The following is a 21,665-nucleotide window of genomic DNA, read 5'->3' on the forward strand; positions in this document are numbered from 1 at the left end:
GGCTCAGTAGTGTGTGTGGCCTCCACGTGCCTGTATGACCTCCCTACAACGCCTGGGCATGCTCCTGATGAGGTGGCGGATGGTCTCCTGAGGGATCTCCTTCCAGACCTGGACTAAAGCATCCGCCAACTCCTGGACAGTCTGTGGTGCAACGTGGCGTTGGTGGATGGAGCGAGACATGATGTCCCAGATGTGCTCAATTGGATTCAGGTCTGGGGAACGGGCGGGCCAGTCCATAGCATCAATGCTTTCCTCTTGCAGGAACTGCTGACACACTCCAGCCACATGAGGTCTAGCATTGTCTTGCATTAGGAGGAACCCAGGGCCAACCGCACTAGCATATGGTCTCACAAGGGGTCTGAGGATCTCATCTCGGTACCTAATGGCAGTCAGGCTACCTCTGGCGAGCACATGGAGTGCTGTGCAGCCCCCCAAAGAAATGCCACCCCACACCATGACTGACCCACCGCCAAACCGGTTATGCTGGAGGATGTTGCAGGCAGCAGAACGTTCTCCACGGCGTCTCCAGACTCTGTCACGTCTGTCACGTGCTCAGTGTGAACCTGCTTTCATCTGTGAAGAGCACAGGGCGCCAGTGGCGAATTTGCCAATCTTGGTGTTCTCTGGCAAATGCCAAACGTCCTGCACGGTGTTGGGCTGTAAGCACAACCCCCACCTGTGGACGTCGGGCCCTCATACCACCCTCATGGAGTCTGTTTCTGACCGTTTGAACAGACACATGCACATGTGGCCTGCTGGAGGTCCTTTTGCAGGGCTCTGGCAGTGCTCCTCCTGCTCCTCCTTGCACAAAGGCGGAGGTAGCGGTCTTGCTGCTGGGTTGTTGCCCTCCTACGGCCTCCTCCACGTCTCCTGATGTACTGGCCTGTCTCCTGGTAGCGCCTCCATGCTCTGGACACTACGCTGACAGACACAGCAAACCTTCTTGCCACAGCTCGCATTGATGTGCCATCCTGGATGAGCTGCACTACCTGAGCCACTTGTGTGGGTTGTAGACTCCGTTTCATGCTACCACTAGAGTGAAAGCACCGCCAGCATTCAAAAGTGACCAAAACATCAGCCAGGAAGCATAGGAACTGAGAAGTGGTCTGTAGTCCCCACCTGCAGAACCACTCCTTTATTGGGGGTGTCTTGCTAATTGCCTATAATTTCCACCTATTGTCTATTCCATTTGCACAACAGCATGTGAAATGTATTGTCAATCAGTGTTGCTTCCTAAGTGGACAGTTTGATTTCACAGAAGTGTGATTGACTTGGAGTTACATTGTGTTGTTTAAGTGTTCCCTTTATTTTTTTGAGCAGTGTATTTTTACCTTGTCAGCTCTAACCACTAGGCTACCTGCCACCCTCTTGCATAACCAATGAGCACATATCTTAGTATGAAAAACAGTATCAATTCAGTATATCTTCCACTATGTCAAAACAGTATCACTTTTCAACCAACCCAGTGCATTGGTTGAAACTGAAAAGTTTTGAAGTCAACAATACGTCAAGGATTCAACAACTGAAATCTGAAACAAACAACTGGATCAAACAGATCAATCCCACTGGACATTAGGTTTCATTCAGACCCTGCAGGGTTTAGATTAAGCCAGAACTAGTTAAACTAGGATATTTAAGTAGCTTTCGTGATCGTGTCTTAAATTTGGCTTAGTTAGTCGGAGACTGGAGTAAGGTAACTAAGCCTGAATGAGAACACCTGGGTTAAGCCTGATTAGGTTCAGCATGAACACCTGGGTTAATCCTGATTAGGTTCAGTATGAACACCTGGGTTAATCCTGATTAGGTTCAGTATGAACACCTGGGTTAATCCTGATTAGGTTCAGCATGAACACCTGGGTTAAGCCTGATTAGGTGCAGTATGAACACCTGGATTAATCCTGATTACGTTCAGCATGAACACCTGGGTTAATCCTGATTAGGTTCAGTATGAACACCTGGGTTAATCCTGATTAGGTTCAGTATGAACACCTGGGTTAATCCTGATTAGGTTCAGTATGAACACCTGGGTTAATCCTGATTAGGTTCAGTATGAACACCTGGGTTAATCCTGATTAGGTTCAGTATGAACACCTGGGTTAATCCTGATTAGGTTCAGTATGAACACCTGGGTTAATCCTGATTAGGTTCAGTATGAACACCTGGGTTAATCCTGATTAGGTTCAGTATGAACACCTGGGTTAATCCTGATTAGGTTCAGTATGAACACATGCTGTTGGTCTAGTGGTGCTCATTAAAACCCGGAATAGAAAACACCAATACTGGTGTGAATCTGGAGACGAAACAACGGCAGAGGCAAAAATAATTTGTTCAAAAAAACGCTCCAAAACAAATGTTGTCAAACCATCCAGTTATTGAAGGTACATTTAGTCTGCTAAATTTAGTCATTTAGCAGATGCTCTTATCCAGAGCGACTTACAGTAGTGAATGCATACATTTAATTTCATTTTCATGCATTTTTTGTACTGGCCCCCCGTGGGAATCAAACCCACAACCCTGGCGTTGCAAACACCATGCTCTACCAACTGAGCCACGGGGAAGGCCAGTATGTATAACACACCATGCTGGCGTTGTAAACACCATGCTCTACCAACTGAGCCACACTGCTGCTACTGAGCAGTAGAACAAGCGGGTTGGGCTGCAATTTGCTGTGAATTCAATGGAAATGTAACCACAAGAAGAGTACAACAACTTCAGGTGAGATATCTGCATTATTATCAGGATTACAGGAAGAAACAACAACTAGAGGTGAGATATCTGCATTATTATCAGGATTACAGGAAGAAACAACAACTAGAGGTGAGATATCTGCATTATTATCAGGATTACAGGAAGAAACAACAACTAGAGGTGAGATATCTGCATTATTATCAGGATTACAGGAAGAAACAACAACTAGAGGTGAGATATCTGCATTATTATCAGGATTACAGGAAGAAACAACAACTAGAGGTGAGATATCTGCATTATTATCAGGATTACAGGAAGAAACAACTTCAGGTGAGATATCTGCATTATTATCAGGATTACAGGAAGAAACAACAACTAGAGGTGAGATATCTGCATTATTATCAGGATTACAGGAAGAAACAACAACTAGAGGTGAGATATCTGCATTATTATCAGGATTACAGGAAGAAACAACAACTAGAGGTGAGATATCTGCATTATTATCAGGATTACAGGAAGAAACAACAACTAGAGGTGAGATATCTGCATTATTATCAGGATTACAGGAAGAAACAACTTCAGGTGAGATATCTGCATTATTATCAGGATTACAGGAAGAAACAACAGCTAGAGGTGAGATATCTGCATTATTATCAGGATTACAGGAAGAAACAACAACTAGAGGTGAGATATCTGCATTATTATCAGGATTACAGGAAGAAACAACTTCAGGTGAGATATCTGCATTATTATCAGGATTACAGGAAGAAACAACAACTAGAGGTGAGATATCTGCATTATTATCAGGATTACAGGAAGAAACAACAACTAGAGGTGAGATATCTGCATTATTATCAGGATTACAGGAAGAAACAACAACTAGAGGTGAGATATCTGCATTATTATCAGGATTACAGGAAGAAACAACAACTAGAGGTGAGATATCTGCATTATTATCAGGATTACAGGAAGAAACAACAACTAGAGGTGAGATATCTGCATTATTATCAGGATTACAGGAAGAAACAACAACTAGAGGTGAGATATCTGCATTATTATCTGGATTACAGGAAGAAACAACAACTAGAGGTGAGATATCTGCATTATTATCAGGATTACAGGAAGAAACAACAACTAGAGGTGAGATATCTGCATTATTATCAGGATTACAGGAAGAAACAACAACTAGAGGTGAGATATCTGCATTATTATCAGGATTACAGGAAGAAACAACAACTAGAGGTGAGATATCTGCATTATTATCAGGATTACAGGAAGAAACAACAACTAGAGGTGAGATATCTGCATTATTATCAGGATTACAGGAAGAAACAACAACTAGAGGTGAGATATCTGCATTATTATCAGGATTACAAGAAGAAACAACAACTAGAGGTGAGATATCTGCATTATTATCAGGATTACAGGAAGAAACAACAACTAGAGATGAGATATCTGCATTATTATCAGGATTACAAGATGAAACAACAACTAGAGGTGAGATATCTGCATTATTATCAGGATTTCACATTTCTCATATTCATATTTTTGTGACATGATTTCTATTATAAAATTATATCTGCCTTCTATAGACTTTGTGGAAGAACCTTAAACTGACGTTAAAAAGAGAGAAAGCAGAGATCAGAAGAGAGAGATTTACTACTGGTGGTGGACCACCAAAACAAGACAACACTGATGAATTGAGTGACTTCCTGTCTGGAATAATAGAGCAGCAGCAACTTCTGGATGGTATATCAGATGATGACCAACCTCTGGATGGTATACCAGATGATGACCAACCTCTGGATGGTATACCGGATGATGACCAACCTCTAGATGGTATACCAGATGATGACCAACAGGTTGGAAGAGCCAGTACACAGTGAGGGTGTAATGTGAACAGGTTGGAAGAGCCAGTACACAGTGAGGGTGTAATGTGAACAGGTTGGAAGAGCCAGTACACAGTGAGGGTGGAATGTGAACAGGTTGGAAGAGCCAGTACACAGTGAGGGTGTAATGTGAACAGGTTGGAAGAGCCAGTACACAGTGAGTGTGTTCCCTCCACATCTGCTATAACATCCCTGAGAGAAGATGCTGCCACCACCTTTCAGCAGAGAACAAAGTAGATGACCAGGCATGAAACGTTAACCAAAGAATTCCATGAGCATAAAATGAAATATCTGAAGGAAGAACATGAGATGAGAATTGTCCAGGTTGAATTGGATATGAAGTTGGAAGAGAGAGGTATGATCCAACAAAGAGACAGTAATGAGACAATAGTGATGACCAGCCATGGTGAACAATATGATATGTAAAACAATACATGTTTTGTCATTTGGATATTCATGAGAGTATTTTAAACACCACAAACTACATTTTAAACCAGCCTTGGTTTAGTCACTCATTTCATTTTGCTCCACACTATTTGAATTGTGTACAGAACAAACATTATCAAAGCAAAAATAATCCATAATGAATACATTCCATATTTAAATGCATCTCATCTAGTTGAAGTGCTGCAATGTGAAGCATCTCCCTGTGCAACTGTGCAAGTCCTCGTTGGTCATTGCCTGCCTCAGTCATGGACACATCTGCCTCAATCACATCTGCCTCAGTCATGGGAACATCTGCTTGATGCTGATCATGGGAGGATCAGGACAGTCATGGGAACATCTGCTTGATGCTGATCATGGGAGGATCAGGACAGTCATGGGTACATCTGCTTGATGCTGATCATGGGAGGATCAGGACAGTCATGGGTACATCTGCTTGATGCTGATCATGGGAGGATCAGGACAGTCATGGGTACATCTGCTTGATGCTGATCATGGGAGGATCAGGACAGTCATGGGTACATCTGCTTGATGCTGATCATGGGAGGATCAGGACAGTCATGGGAACATCTGCTTGATGCTGATCATGGGAAGATCAGGACAGTCATGGGTACATCTGCTTGATGCTGATCATGGGAGGATCAGGACAGTCATGGGAACATCTGCTTGATGCTGATCATGGGAGGATCAGGACAGCCATGCTGCTTCAGGTAGTTGTGCAGCACAGCTGTAGCAATGATCACCTTGCAGCAACTTCTTGGCTTGAAACCAAGTGTATTGCGAAAACACTGGAATCTATTTTTCCATACGCCAAACACACGCTGGACCATCCCTCTCGTGTGGATATGAGGTCTGTTGTATCTTTGCTGCTCAGCTGTTGTGGGATTTATGTCTGGAGTGAATAAAAAGTTACTCTAGTAGTCCACTGTGTTGTCCTCTCTGAAACTGAGACCAATGAAGAGTTGAGGGAAATCCTTCAATGGTGAGTTGCACCTTTCCAACAGGCAACAATGTTTGAGAACTCTAAATGAGGATTAGCATCCACCCTGAACATTGATGGTTGACCAGTTGTTATGGTTACGGTACTCCTCAGCATCAGGAGTTGATGGTAAACCAGTTGTTATGGTTACGGTACTCCTCAGCATCAGGAGTTGATGGTAAACCAGTTGTTATGGTTACGGTACTCCTCAGCATCAGGAGTTGATGGAGAACCCGTTGTTATGGTTACGGTACTCCTCAGCATCAGGAGTTGATGTAAAACCAGTTGTTATGGTTACGGTACTCCGCAGCATCAGGAGTTGATGGAAAACCAGTTGTTATGGTTACGGTACTCCTCAGCATCAGGAGTTGATGGTAAACCAGTTGTTATGGTTACGGTACCCCTCAGCATCAGGAGTTGATGGAAAACCAGTTGTTATGGTTACGGTACCCCTCAGCATCAGGAGTTGATGGAAAACCAGTTGTTATGGTTACGGTACCCCTCAGCATCAGGAGTTGATGGACACTTGATGGGAACATGACATCCATCTAACCAGCCAATCACTCCTGGGAACTGCCCACATTCAGATATTCATATTGCCCTTTACAGTTGGCTTGGCCAGCAGCATCAGGAAACTAGATGTAAAGACTCCTCCTGCAGACTTTATAGTTGGCTTGACCAGCAGCATCAGGAAACTAGATGTAAAGACTCCTCCTGCAGACTTTATAGTTGGCTTGACCAGCAGCATCAGGAAACTAGATGTAAAGACTCCTCCTGCAGACTTTATAGTTGGCTTGGCCAGCAGCATCAGGAAACTAGATGTAAAGACTCCTCCTGCAGACTTTATAGTTGGCTTGACCAGCAGCATCAGGAAACTAGATGTAAAGACTCCTCCTGCAGACTTTATAGTTGGCTTGGCCAGCAGCATCAGGAAACTAGATGTAAAGACTCCTCCTGCAGACTTTATAGTTGGCTTGGCCAGCAGCATCAGGAAACTAGATGTAAAGACTCCTCCTGCAGACTTTATAGTTGGCTTGGCCAGCAGCATCAGGAAACTAGATGTAAAGACTCCTCCTGCAGACTTTATAGTTGGCTTGACCAGCAGCATCAGGAAACTAGATGTAAAGACTCCTCCTGCAGACTTTATAGTTGGCTTGACCAGCAGCATCAGGAAACTAGATGTAAAGACTCCTCCTGCAGACTTTATAGTTGGCTTGGCCAGCAGCATCAGGAAACTAGATGTAAAGACTCCTCCTGCAGACTTTGTGAACTATTAAACACACAGTTGCTTCACTGGCACCGACACAAATCACCAGTTTCACAATGAAAGATTCCAGATGCCAAAAATCTCACAGTGATCAGAACTTGGAGAGAATTGGGTAAAGGCCTTCCTCTTTGAGACAGAGAGGAAAGTCTAGGCTCAAGGAGAGATATTATCTCCAATGCATTTTCTTTGTACATAAGAAAGCGGTCTCAAGGTAATGTAATGGATTCCTCCTATCCACAAGTACTGGTCTGGCCTCTGTAGTGCATGCTGGTCTTCCTTTAGACATTCCACATCATCCAGGCTCCCTCACAAACAGCACTAAGTAGAAGTTAAACCTGCCTCTTTGAAAGATTCATTTAATCTTCCATTTAGTCCTGGAGTAGCTCTAATCCTCCCTCTTGCAATCGCCTTTGATTTGTCCAGAAAAGTCTAAATCTACGACTATTTTAAGATAAGTCTGTGCAAGTCGCTTTGAGTTAAGACAGCTCAAACAAGCATTTTAGTCTGGGACTAAGCTTAAGCCTTGTCTGTGAAACCGGCCCTGAGTGTTTTATATAATATGACTAAATGTGTTTATTTCTGTGTTGCAGTCAATAAATGGAACAGCAAGGCCACAGAACATGACATAAGCAGAGCTGTGGGAGACCACCTCAAGCCCCTGGTAGAGCCGGGGGTGGTGTTTACCACTCCACCACGCCTTCAGCAGGCTGGAAAAGTGGGATTGATACAGTTTTTCATACTAAGGTGGACCAATAGTTTGTTGATTGGTCAGTCATCGGGTTAATTTGTTTTACAATATGTTCAAATCAAATCAAGCTTTATTTATACAGCACATGTCAGACATGGATGCAACACAATGGCTTCATAGGAAAAAACTATGAAAATAATCAGAAATATTTAGTACACAAATATGAGGATAAAAAACAATAATAACAACTGAAAGACTAATGAGCATTGTAAGGAAATGCCATTGATTAAAATATTAATTGGATGCAATATCCAACCCAAAATATAACTTGTTTTTTAGGAGGGGATCTGAAAGACACTACGGGGGTGTCCACTGGAAGTTGACTAGTAACAACAACTGGGACCTAAAAGACACCCACCATGAGACCCACTAAATCTGCCCAAGAAGAGGAAAACAAAAGAAAAACCCACACCAAACTTAAAGACAGGAAGTAAACCAAAAAGGTGGAGCAACTAAAGGTGTTGACTCTCCACATGTATCAAGACAACTGGAGCACTGGGCCAGACACTCTTAAATAGAACCTGGACCAGCTCAGGTGAAACACCTTCCCACTAACGAGATGGACAAGCCAGCACAGGTGTAACACATACTGACTAACGAGGTGACACCAATCAGTGCGTCCTACGTGCTAACGAGCTAGACGGGCTAGACGAGCTAGACGTGCTAACGGGCTATACGGGCTAACGAGCTTGACGTGCTAACGAGCTTGACGTGCTAACGAGCTAGACGTGCTAACGAGCTAGACGTGCTAACGAGCTAGACGGGCTAACGAGCTTGACGTGCTAACGAGCTTGACGTGCTAACGAGCTAGACGTGCTAACGAGCTTGACGTGCTAACGAGCTTGACGTGCTAACGAGCTAGACGTGCTAACGAGCTAGACGTGCTAACGTCCAACCTCAAAACATAAATGGAAAAACCTCAAAACCAAAGCCTGTAACAACTTCCCCTTTAAGACAACAAATATATCCTATAGTTTGCTCACCACCAACAGAAAACAACTTCCATTTCACATTATAATCAACTAAAATGCTTCACCTTCACCAATATAAACATGATGTCTACTGGCTGTCAACAATTAAAAACAAGAAAAAAACACGTATTTCTAAATAATAATATACAATAGTATTATTTGTTTCTCCTTTTTCTTTCTATAGAATCCTAAAACTCACTAGCTTCTAGAACACTCGTCTTCCTAAAACTCACTAGCTTCTAGAACTCTCCTCTTCCTAAAACTCACTAGCTTCTAGAACTCTCCTCTTCCTAAAACTCACTAGCTTCTAGAACTCTAGTCTTCCTAAAACCCACTAGCTTCTAGAACTCTCGTCTCCTTGGAACGAGCCCAAACAAAACTCATCTCCAATACGGAAAAACGTGCAGTCAAAATACATTGTGATCCATGGTAACGCATTGTCTAAACACAAAACTTTTTAACTGCCCACCCTTGAGACAATCAGCAACCAAGTTGTCCTCACCACAGACATGTCTGATTTCAAGAGGAAACTCCTGCAATATCCATAGTAACTTTCCACCTCACTGCAGAGCTTCTCTCTCTTTTCAGTGTTCACTAGATAGGCATGTTGTTGGATCGGGGCCCAGTCCCCAATGTCATGTTCTAGTACATTTGGGTTGGCACATCTGAGAATGAACCCTGATATTTTAAAAGCAGGGCAAGAATGTCAATATAATTGTACCAAAAATTGTCAGTTGGTTGCATGAATAAATATCATCAATAAATCGATTACTAAATCTGATCATGAAATGTAAATATGAAATATTTGTTTGCATAGTCATATTTTCAACGTCTTATCAATGACATGTTGCTAGGTGGGATATCCCCAATGTCAAAACACAGTTTTAACGTGTCCTAATCAATAACCAATAAGCAGAAACAGTTGGGATATATTGAAAACCTAAACATAACATGTGCTATATACACAAACATCTGCCACAATAATCATATTACTTAAACAAGCACCTTATAAACTGCACAAGTAGCAATAAATCACTGATATCGATTAGGGGGGAAATCAGGTTGTACGTGCTGTTGAAACTAACACAACTAAAAAAACACATGGAAATGGAGATATATTTTACCTCACTGATTAGAGGACAACCTGCAGAAGACAGTCAGCTACATTTTGGAGTGATGCATTTAAATTTAGGGGTCCCTAAACAAAGGAACACAACACTTATTTGTCATAACTCATCGATATCATGTTAAAATCATTTGTGTGACAGGAGGGAGATGAGGTTGCACGTCCCGTTAAAACTAACAGCTCAAAAACCACACGGAATCTGGGAATAATGTGTACATCCCTGGTTAGAGGACAATTTGTAGAAAGCAGCTAGCTACATTTTGAAGTGTTGCATTTTGATTCAAGTGCGTCACCAACGTGGTAAGTGTAACACAGCTCTTTTTTTGTTAGTCACTTTTTGTTAAATCACATAAATAGTACTCTTCCATTTCAGAGTCTGGATTTTCCCCCTGAAACTAAAATCAATAGAACAAATATAATATAATATTTAGGCAAATATTTAGGGTTCTACATTGTGACATCATTAAAATACTTCTACTACAATGTTAAAACATTCTACATTGTGACATAATTTCATTGATATCATGAAACAACTCCTTCATGTATTTTCTGATGTTTAATCAGAGATCTGTTATCAGAGTATCTCTTCCCACATTGATCACAGCTAGGAGATTTCTCTCCTGTGTGTGTTCTCTGATGTGATACTAGGCTGGTTAGCCAAGAAAATCTTGTCCCACATTGACTACAGCTATATTGTTTCTCTCCTGTGTGTGTTCTCTGGTGTATAGTGAGATAGCTAGACGTAGAAAAACTCTTCCCACATTGAGTACAGCTATAAGGTTTCTCTCCTGTGTGTGTTCTCTGGTGTATAGTGAGATAGCTAGACGTAGAAAAACTCTTCCCACATTGAGTACAGCTATATGGTTTCTCTCCTGTATGAGTTCTCTGGTGTTTAGTGAGATGGCTAGACGTAGAAAAACTCTTCCCACATTGAGTACAGCTATATGGTTTCTCTCCTGTGTGTGTTCTCTGGTGTATAGTGAGATAGCTAGACGTAGAAAAACTCTTCCCACATTGAGTACAGCTATAAGGTTTCTCTCCTGTGTGTGTTCTCTGGTGTAATATCAGGCCGTCTGACCGAGTAAAACTATTCCCACATTGATTACAGCTATAAGGTTTCTCTCCTGTGTGTGTTTTCTGGTGCTTCTTCATATTGTGTGAAGTTGAGAATATTTTTCCACAATCTGAACAGTGGAAAGATTTCTCTCCTGTGTGTGTTTTCTGGTGTAGAGTCAGAGAGCCAGATGCAGCAAAACTCTTCCCACATTGGTTACAGCTATAAGGTTTCTCTCCTGTGTGTGTTCTCTGGTGTAATATCAGGCCGTCTGACCGAGTAAAACTCTTCCCACATTGATTACAGCTATAAGGTTTCTCTCCTGTGTGTACTCGCTGGTGTTTAGTCAGATGGCAAGATGAAATATAAGTCTTCCCACATTGATCACAGCTATAAGGTTTCTCTCCTGTGTGTGTTCTCTGGTGTATTATCAGGCTGTCTGGCCGAGTAAAACTCTTCCCACATTGATTACAGCTATAAGGTTTCTCTCCTGTGTGTACTCGCTGGTGTCTACTCAGATGGCAAGATGAAATATAAGTCTTCCCACATTGATCACAGCTATAAGGTTTCTCTCCTGTGTGTGTTCTCTGGTGTGATAACAGGTTGCTTGACTGAGTAAAACTCTTAACACATTGATCACAGCTATAAGGTTTCTCTCCTGTGTGTGTTCTCTGGTGTGATAACAGGTTGCTTGACTGAGTAAAACTCTTAACACATTGATCACAGCTGTACGGTTTCTCTCCAGTGTGAATTCTCAGGTGTACTTTTAGTGCTTTTAAACTTGAGTAACTCTTCCCACAATCAAAACAGTGGTGAGATTTCTCTCCTGTGTGTGTTCGCTGGTGTATTTTAAGTTCTGATGAAGATTTGCAATGTTTTCCACAGTCAGAGCAGCAGATAGATTTCTTCCCTGTGGGTCTCTGCTGGTGTTTCTTGAGGTGATAGAATCTGGACAGACTCTTCTCTGACTCGTCAGCATCATGATGTTGAGACTCCCCAGAGGATCCATGATAGTCACGTCTCTCTCCTGTGTGAACAACAAAGTCAGACAGATGGTTAAAGGCTCACAACAGCAGAAATCCACTGAAAAAGGTGATGCCAACAGCGTAGCCATGATACTGTACAACAATTGACGTCTGTAATGAATGTTAAAATTACTTGACAATTGTCTTAAGACAGTCAAGTGAGCAACAATAGTCATATTTAGTCTTGTTTTCACATTAGTAGTAACTAGAAATAAGTAAAAGGTGTTGAACTCCTAAGCAGTGTGCCAGGCGACTTTTGTTCTCAAATATAGGCACCTTTCTGTGTTTGCTAAAATTGCGACAAGGGCGATGCACACACAATTTGATTGCAGAAACACCTCCCTGCTAATGCAGAAACCGCTAGTTATGGATGTAGTATATCTGCCTGGAGCAAAAATGGTGAGCAAGTGGCCTAAGCTGTGCCATTAGAGATTCTGGGTTCGAGTCCAAGCTCTGTTGCAGCCGGCCGCGACCGGGAGGCCCATGGGGCGACGCACAATTGGCCCACCGTCGTCCGGGTTAGGGGAGGGTTTGGCCGGCAGGGATATCCTTGTCTCATCGCGCACTAGCGACTCATGTGGCGGGCCGGGCGCAGTGCACACTGACCAGGTCGCCAGGTGTACGGTGTTTCCTCCGACACATTGGTGCTGCTGGCTTCCGGGTTGGATGGGCATTGTGTCAAGAAGCATCGTGGCTAGGTTGGGTTGTGTTTCGGAGGACGCAGGGCTCTCGACCTTCGCCTCTCCAGAGTCCGTATGGGAGTTGCAGCGATGAGACAAGACTGTAAGTACCAATTGGGGAGAAAAAAGGGGTGAAAAAAGTATATATATTTAAAAAATGGTGAGCAAAGATTAGTTTTCACAATGTATTCTGAATATTACAGCACTAGATCAGGAGTGCTACTCAAGGAAACTCACATTAAGCTCTGTGTCTATTCACTAATTCACCACCGTGGGGGAAACTCAGGGGAGTTCTCATAGGCTGACAGCAAAAATAGCCTCCATTTCCAGGTTGATTATGATTATTATTATTATCATTTGACACTACTTTGGATTATAATTGTAAGGCTCGTTTGAATGTCCTGATTTAATATAATGTTTGTGTTATTGTCGAAAATGTACTACTTTATATTTAAAAACGCCTTCAACCAGTAAAATGATCATTGGCTAGTTTTCCATCAGCCTGACATCAGCCTGACAATGAGGTTTTGTCCACTAAGTGTATGCCAAAATGGTCTATAATCTCACCTAACAATAACATAGACCTACTGTAGGACCCATAACTTCACCTAACAACAACATAGACCTAGGACTATAAATCATTTAATATTTTAGGTGAAACAAGGAGACTAAAATGTCTGTCATGACATTTCATAACCTGATCACCAGATAATTTTGTGAATAATCCCACTAGGCTACTCTGTAATGAGTTGTCATTCTAAATGTCCTGAATAAAGGAAAATAGCTCTGTGTGTTGTACAATAGCCTATCCATCAAGGAACAGTTCTCTACACATTATGAGCTAAGTATCTCTGTTTCCAAACTGACTAACGAGACCCTACAGTAAATCAACCAGACAATAACACTTTATAAACATCAATTTGTTTGGGATGTTGGATCCAACGTGGAGCACGGCATAACTGTCTTTACCGGTGTAATGAATGAAGAACTACATGTGACTGTCATTCAGAAAATGATTTCCTGGATCAGCTGATGATAGTTGAACATGTGACTGTAACTAAACAGCTACAGTATTAAGTATTATGCGTAATTATTTAAGAACCGCATTAATGACAGTAACCATTTGGGTGTTGTCAATAAAGTTAAGGTGACTCTCGGTTAGAACCATTGGATTTAGTAAACTGAAATGATTTAGGATTTCTGTGCCCATGAAAACTTTTTTTACAGCGTGATATAAGGAGACAATAAATGTTACGTAGTTAGAAAGCATTTCAGAGATCTGAATACAAAAATCTGTCCGACAGCAAGATCCAGTATTTAACCTGTTAGGGCTAGGGGCAGTATTGACACGGCTGGATAAAAAAACATACCCGATTTAATCTGGTTACCACTCCTACCCAGTAACTAGAATATGCATATACTTATTACATATGGATAGAAAACACCCTAAATTTTCTAAAACTGTTTGAATGGTGTCTGTGAGTATAACAGAACTCATTTGGCAGGCAAAACCCTGAGACATTTTCCGACAGGAAGTGGATACCTGATGTGTTGTATTACCTTTAAACCTATCCCATTGAAAAACACAGGGGCTGAGGAATATTTTGGCACTTCCTATTGCTTCCACTAGATGTCACCAGCCTTTACAAAGTGTTTTGAGTCTTCTGGAGGGAGATCTGACCGAACAAGAGCCATGGAACGATGATGTCCCATTAGACACCTGGCGCGCGAGTTCATGTTGGGTACCCTCGTTCCAATACGTTATAAAAGAGTATGCATTCGTCCACCTTGAATATTATTCATGTTCTGGTTAAAAAAGGCCCTAATGATTTATGCTATACAACGTTTGACATGTTTGAACGAACGGAAATATATTTTTTCCCCTCGTTCATGACGAGAAGTCCGGCTGGCTTAGATCATGTGCTAACAAGACGGAGATTTTTGGACATAAATGATGAGCTTTTTTGAACAAAACTACATTCGTTATGGACCTGTGATACCTGGAAGTGACATCTGATGAAGAGAATCAAAGGTAATGGATTATTTACATAGTATTTTCGATTTTAGATCTCCCCAACATGACGTCTAGTCTGTATCGCAACGCGTATTTTTCTGGGCGCAGTGCTCAGATTATTGCAAAGTGTGATTTCCCAGTAAGGTTATTTTTAAATCTGGCAAGTTGATTGCGTTCAAGAGATGTAAATCTATAATTCTTTAAAGGGGACAATATAAATATTTTACCAATGTTTTCTAATTTTAATTATTTAATTTGTGACGCTGACTTGACTGCCGGTTATTGGAGGGAAACGATTTCCTCAACATCAATGCCATAGTAAAACGCTGTTTTTGGATATAAATATGAACTTGATAGAACTAAAAATGCATGCATTGTCTAACATAATGTCCTAGGAGTGTCATCTGATGGAGATTGTAAAAGGTTAGTGCATCATTTTAGCTGGTTTTATGGTTTTGGTGGACCCTGTCTTTGAATTGACAAAACATTACACACAACTCTTGTAAATGTACTGTCCTAACATACTCTAAATTTATGCTTTCGCCGTAAAACCTTTTTGAAATCGTAAAAACGTGGTTAGATTAAGGAGATGTTTATCTTTCAAAGGGTGTAAAATAGTTGTATGTTTGAAAAATTTGAATTTTGACATTTATTCGGATTCAAATTTGCCGCTCTTGAAATGCACCTGCTGTTGATGGAGTGCACCACGGGTGGCACGCTAGCGTCCCACCTAGCCCATAGAGGTTAAGTTAAAGTTCATCATATGACAAGCTTAACGTTATGACTATAACTACTGTTCGCTGAAGGAGGGAAACTAGGTACAACATACTGTTAAAGCCACACGTTATGACTATAACTACTGTTCCCTGAAGGAGGGAAACTAGGTACAACATACTATTAAATCCACACCTCGCTGGAAGACCCGCATTCCACAGGTGATGAGCGTGAGACTCGGATATATTCCTCAAATCATTTAATCCTTAAATTTAATACCTCACTTCACCGACCCAGGAAGTGGCGGAGCCAAACAGGTGTTGTAACTCGTTCATAACTGGCACGCAGATCGGTGGAAATGGTAAGATAAATTGGCACTCAAACGGAAATGGAAAAAGTTGGCCTATTTTACCGGAAACTTCAGGAGCATAACGTCAGAATTAACGAAGGCCAGCAGCAGATGGGGAATTGGTTATTTTCTACTGGTTATATTGACCTCTGGCTTCCGAAAGTCATTTGTGTGTGTTAATTATTTAATCAAACGCTTGAAGCATCAGTTCAGTTCAAGTTCTGCACATACAGTTGATTTTATTAAACACATGGGGTGTGTCTATATGAACAAATACACGTCATAACATTTCAAACCAATCAATTGGTAGAAAGAAAATACTATTTTTTTTTTTTTAAATCTGCCCTAGAACATACAACATACATGCATTCCTTCCCTTTTTACACATTTTTATTATAAAATAGATTTTTTTTTTCAATTATCAATTTTCAGACAATATCTCATAAAGACATCACAATACCCCATAAAAGTGAGAAAAAAAGTTTAGAAATGCTTGTATGCATATATATATATATATATATATATACATATATATATAAATATAAATATATCTAGGTCATGCCAGTAGGCTACAGTAGGTTGTATCTCTCTAGGTCATGCCAGTAGGCTACAGTAGGTTGTAACTCTCTAGGTCATGCCAGTAGGTTGTATCTCTCTAGGTCATGCCAGTAGGTTACAGCAGGTTGTAACTCTCTAGGTCATGCCAGTAGGTTACAGTAGGTTGTATCTCTCTAGGTCATGCCAGTAGGTTGTAACTCTCTAGGCCATGCCAGTAGGCTACAGTAGGTTGTAACTCTCTAGGCCATGCCAGTAGGCTACAGTAGGTTGTAACTCTCTAGGTCATGCCAGTAGGCTACAGTAGGTTGTATCTCTCTAGGTCATGCCAGTAGGCTACAGTAGGTTGTAACTCTCTAGGTCATGCCAGTAGGTTGTATCTCTCTAGGTCATGCCAGTAGGTTACAGCAGGTTGTAACTCTCTAGGTCATGCCAGTAGGTTACAGTAGGTTGTATCTCTCTAGGTCATGCCAGTAGGTTGTAACTCTCTAGGTCATGCCAGTAGGCTACAGTAGGTTGTATCTCTCTAGGTCATGCCAGTAGGCTACAGTAGGTTGTAACTCTCTAGGTCATGCCAGTAGGTTGTATCTCTCTAAGTCATGCCAGTAGGTTACAGCAGGTTGTAACTCTCTAGGTCATGCCAGTAGGTTACAGTAGGTTGTATCTCTCTAGGTCATGCCAGTAGGTTGTAACTCTCTAGGTCATGCCAGTAGGTTGTATCTCTCTAGGTCATGCCAGTAGGCTACAGTAGGTTGTATCTCTCTAGGCCATGCCAGTAGGCTACAGTAGGTTGTAACTCTCTAGGCCATGCCAGTAGGCTACAGTAGGTTGTAACTCTCTAGGTCATGCCAGTAGGCTACAGTAGGTTGTATCTCTCTAGGTCATGCCAGTAGGCTACAGTAGGTTGTAACTCTCTAGGTCATGCCAGTAGGTTGTATCTCTCTAGGTCATGCCAGTAGGTTACAGCAGGTTGTAACTCTCTAGGTCATGCCAGTAGGTTACAGTAGGTTGTATCTCTCTAGGTCATGCCAGTAGGCTACAGTAGGTTGTATCTCTCTAGGCCATGCCAGTAGGCTACAGTAGGTTGTAACTCTCTAGGCCATGCCAGTAGGCTACAGTAGGTTGTAATTCTCTAGGTCATGCCAGTAGGCTACAGTAGGTTGTATCTCTCTAGGTCATGCCAGTAGGCTACAGTAGGTTGTAACTCTCTAGGTCATGCCAGTAGGTTGTATCTCTCTAGGTCATGCCAGTAGGTTACAGCAGGTTGTAACTCTCTAGGTCATGCCAGTAGGTTACAGTAGGTTGTATCTCTCTAGGTCATGCCAGTAGGTTGTAACTCTCTAGGTCATGCCAGTAGGTTGTATCTCTCTAGGTCATGCCAGTAGGCTACAGTAGGTTGTATCTCTCTAGGCCATGCCAGTAGACTACAGTAGGTTGTAACTCTCTAGGCCATGCCAGTAGGCTACAGTAGGTTGTAACTCTCTAGGTCATGCCAGTAGGCTACAGTAGGTTGTATCTCTCTAGGTCATGCCAGTAGGCTACAGTAGGTTATAACTCTCTAGGTCATGCCAGTAGGTTGTATCTCTCTAGGTCATGCCAGTAGGTTACAGCAGGTTGTAACTCTCTAGGTCATGCCAGTAGGTTACAGTAGGTTGTATCTCCTAGGTCATGCCAGTAGGTTGTAACTCTCTAGGTCATGCCAGTAGGTTGTATCTCTCTAGGTCATGCCAGTAGGCTACAGTAGGTTGTATCTCTCTAGGTCATGCCAGTAGGCTACAGTAGGTTGTAACTCTCTAGGCCATGCCAGTAGGCTACAGTAGGTTGTAACTCTCTAGGTCATGCCAGTAGGCTACAGTAGGTTGTATCTCTCTAGATCATGCCAGTAGGCTACAGTAGGTTGTATCTCTCTAGGTCATGCCAGTAGGGTACAGTAGGTTGTAACTCTCTAGGTCATGCCAGTAGGTTACAGTAGGTTATATCTCTCTAGGTCATGCCAGTAGGCTACAGTAGGTTGTAACTCTCTAGGTCATGCCAGTAGGTTGTATCTCTCTAGGTCATGCCAGTAGGTTACAGTAGGTTGTACCTCTTTAGGTCATGCCAGTGGGTTACAGTAGGTTGTATCTCTCTAGGTCATGCCAGTAGGCTACAGTAGGTTGTATCTCTCTAGGTCATGCCAGTAGGTTACAGTAGGTTGTAACTCTCTAGGTCATGCCAGTAGGTTACAGTAGGTGGTATCTCTCTAGGTCATGCCAGTAGGTTACAGTAGGTTGTAACTCTCTAGGTCATGCCAGTAGGTTGTAACTCTCTAGGTCATGCCAGTAGGTTACAGTAGGTTGTATCTCTCTAGGTCATGCCAGTATGTTACAGTAGGTTGTACCTCTCTAGGTCATGCCAGTAGGTTACAGTAGGTTATATCTCTCTAGGTCATGCCAGTAGGCTACAGTAGGTTGTAACTCTCTAGGTCATGCCAGTAGGTTACAGTAGGTTGTACCTCTCTAGATCATGCCAGTAGGTTACAGTAGGTTGTACCTCTCTAGATCATGCCAGTAGGTTACAGTAGGTTGTAACTGTCTAGGTCATGCCAGTAGGTTGTATCTCTCTAGGTCATGCCAGTAGGTTGTATCTCTCTAGGTCATGCCAGTAGGCTACAGTAGGTTGTATCTCTCTAGGTTGCCAGTAGGTTACAGTAGGTTGTACCTCTCTAGGTCATGCCAGTAGGTTGTAACTCTCTAGGTCATGCCAGTAGGCTCCAGCAGGTTGTATCTCTCTAGGTCATGCCAGTAGGTTGTATCTATCTAGGTCATGCCAGTAGGATACAGTAGGTTGTAACTCTCTAGGTCATGCCAGTAGGTTACAGTAGGTTGTAACTCTCTAGGTCATGCCAGTAGGTTGTATCTCTCTAGGTCATGCCAGTAGGTTACAGTAGGTTGTACCTCTTTTAGGTCATGCCAGTGGGTTACAGTAGGTTGTATCTCTCTAGGTCATGCCAGTAGGCTACAGTAGGTTGTATCTCTCTAGAGTCATGCCAGTAGGTTACAGTAGGTTGTAACTCTCTAGGTCATGCCAGTAGGTTACAGTAGGTTGTATCTCTCTAGGTCATGCCAGTAGGTTACAGTAGGTTGTAACTCTCTAGGTCATGCCAGTAGGTTACAGTAGGTTGTAACTCTCTAGGTCATGCCAGTAGGTTACAGTAGGTTGTATCTCTCTAGGTCATGCCAGTATGTTACAGTAGGTTGTACCTCTCTAGGTCATGCCAGTAGGTTACAGTAGGTTATATCTCTCTAGGTCATGCCAGTAGGCTACAGTACGTTGTAACTGTCTAGGTCATGCCAGTCGGTTGTATCTCTCTAGGTCATGCCAGTAGGTTGTATCTCTCTAGGTCATGCCAGTAGGCCACAGTAGGTTGTATCTTCTAGGTCATGCCAGTAGGCTACAGTAGGTTGTAACTCTCTAGGTCATGCCAGTAGGTTGTATCTCTCTAGGTCATGCCAGTAGGTTACAGCAGGTTGTAACTCTCTAGGTCATGCCAGTAGGTTACAGTAGGTTGTATCTCTCTAGGTCATGCCAGTAGGCTACAGTAGGTTGTATCTCTCTAGGCCATGCCAGTAGGCTACAGTAGGTTGTAACTCTCTAGGCCATGCCAGTAGGCTACAGTAGGTTGTACTTCTCTAGGTCATGCCAGTAGGCTACAGTAGGTTGTATCTCTCTAGGTCATGCCAGTAGGCTACAGTAGGTTGTAACTCTCTAGGTCATGCCAGTAGGTTGTATCTCTCTAGGTCATGCCAGTAGGTTACAGCAGGTTGTAACTCTCTAGGTCATGCCAGTAGGTTACAGTAGGTTGTATCTCTCTAGGTCATGCCAGTAGGTTGTAACTCTCTAAGGTCATGCCAGTAGGTTGTATCTCTCTAGGTCATGCCAGTAGGCTACAGTAGGTTGTATCTCTCTAGGCCATGCCAGTAGACTACAGTAGGTTGTAACTCTCTAGGCCATGCCAGTAGGCTACAGTAGGTTGTAACTCTCTAGGTCATGCCAGTAGGCTACAGTAGGTTGTATCTCTCTAGGTCATGCCAGTAGGCTACAGTAGGTTATAACTCTCTAGGTCATGCCAGTAGGTTGTATCTCTCTAGGTCATGCCAGTAGGTTACAGCAGGTTGTAACTCTCTAGGTCATGCCAGTGGGTTACAGTAGGTTGTATCTCTCTAGGTCATGCCAGTAGGTTGTAACTCTCTAGGTCATGCCAGTAGGTTGTATCTCTCTAGGTCATGCCAGTAGGCTACAGTAGGTTGTATCTCTCTAGGTCATGCCAGTAGGCTACAGTAGGTTGTAACTCTCTAGGCCATGCCAGTAGGCTACAGTAGGTTGTAACTCTCTAGGTCATGCCAGTAGGCTACAGTAGGTTGTAACTCTCTAGGCCATGCCAGTAGGTTACAGTAGGTTGTATCTCTCTAGATCATGCCAGTAGGCTACAGTAGGTTGTATCTCTCTAGGTCATGCCAGTAGGTTACAGTAGGTTGTAACTCTCTAGGTCATGCCAGTAGGTTACAGTAGGTTGTATCTCTCTAGGTCATGCCAGTAGGTTACAGTAGGTTGTATCTCGCAAGGTCATGCCAGTAGGTTACAGTAGGTTGTACCTCTCTAGGTCATGCCAGTAGGTTGTAACTCTCTAGGTCATGCCAGTAGGCTCCAGTAGGTTGTATCTCTCTAGGTCATGCCAGTAGGTTGTATCTATCTAGGTCATGCCAGTAGGATACAGTAGGTTGTAACTCTCTAGGTCATGCCAGTAGGTTACAGTAGGTTGTAACTCTCTAGGTCATGCCAGTAGGTTGTATCTCTCTAGGTCATGCCAGTAGGTTACAGTAGGTTGTACCTCTTTAGGTCATGCCAGTGGGTTACAGTAGGTTGTATCTCTCTAGGTCATGCCAGTAGGCTACAGTAGGTTGTATCTCTCTAGGTCATGCCAGTAGGTTACAGTAGGTTGTAACTCTCTAGGTCATGCCAGTAGGTTACAGTAGGTTGTATCTCTCTAGGTCATGCCAGTAGGTTACAGTAGGTTGTAACTCTCTAGGTCATGCCAGTAGGTTGTAACTCTCTAGGTCATGCCAGTAGGTTACAGTAGGTTGTATCTCTCTAGGTCATGCCAGTAGGCTACAGTAGGTTGTAAC

The 21,665-nt window shown here is 42.6% G+C and overlaps 1 pseudogene; it reads right to left on the minus strand.

Annotated features, from left to right (window-relative positions):
- Window positions 1–10,624: 10,624 nt before the first annotated feature.
- Window positions 10,625–14,081, minus strand: LOC145876884 (uncharacterized; annotated as a pseudogene).
- Window positions 14,082–21,665: the final 7,584 nt, after the last annotated feature.

This window comes from Salmo salar, unplaced genomic scaffold (assembly GCF_965601325.2).
Source record: "Salmo salar unplaced genomic scaffold, fSalSal1 ptg000615l, whole genome shotgun sequence".
Taxonomy (NCBI): domain Eukaryota; kingdom Metazoa; phylum Chordata; class Actinopteri; order Salmoniformes; family Salmonidae; genus Salmo; species Salmo salar.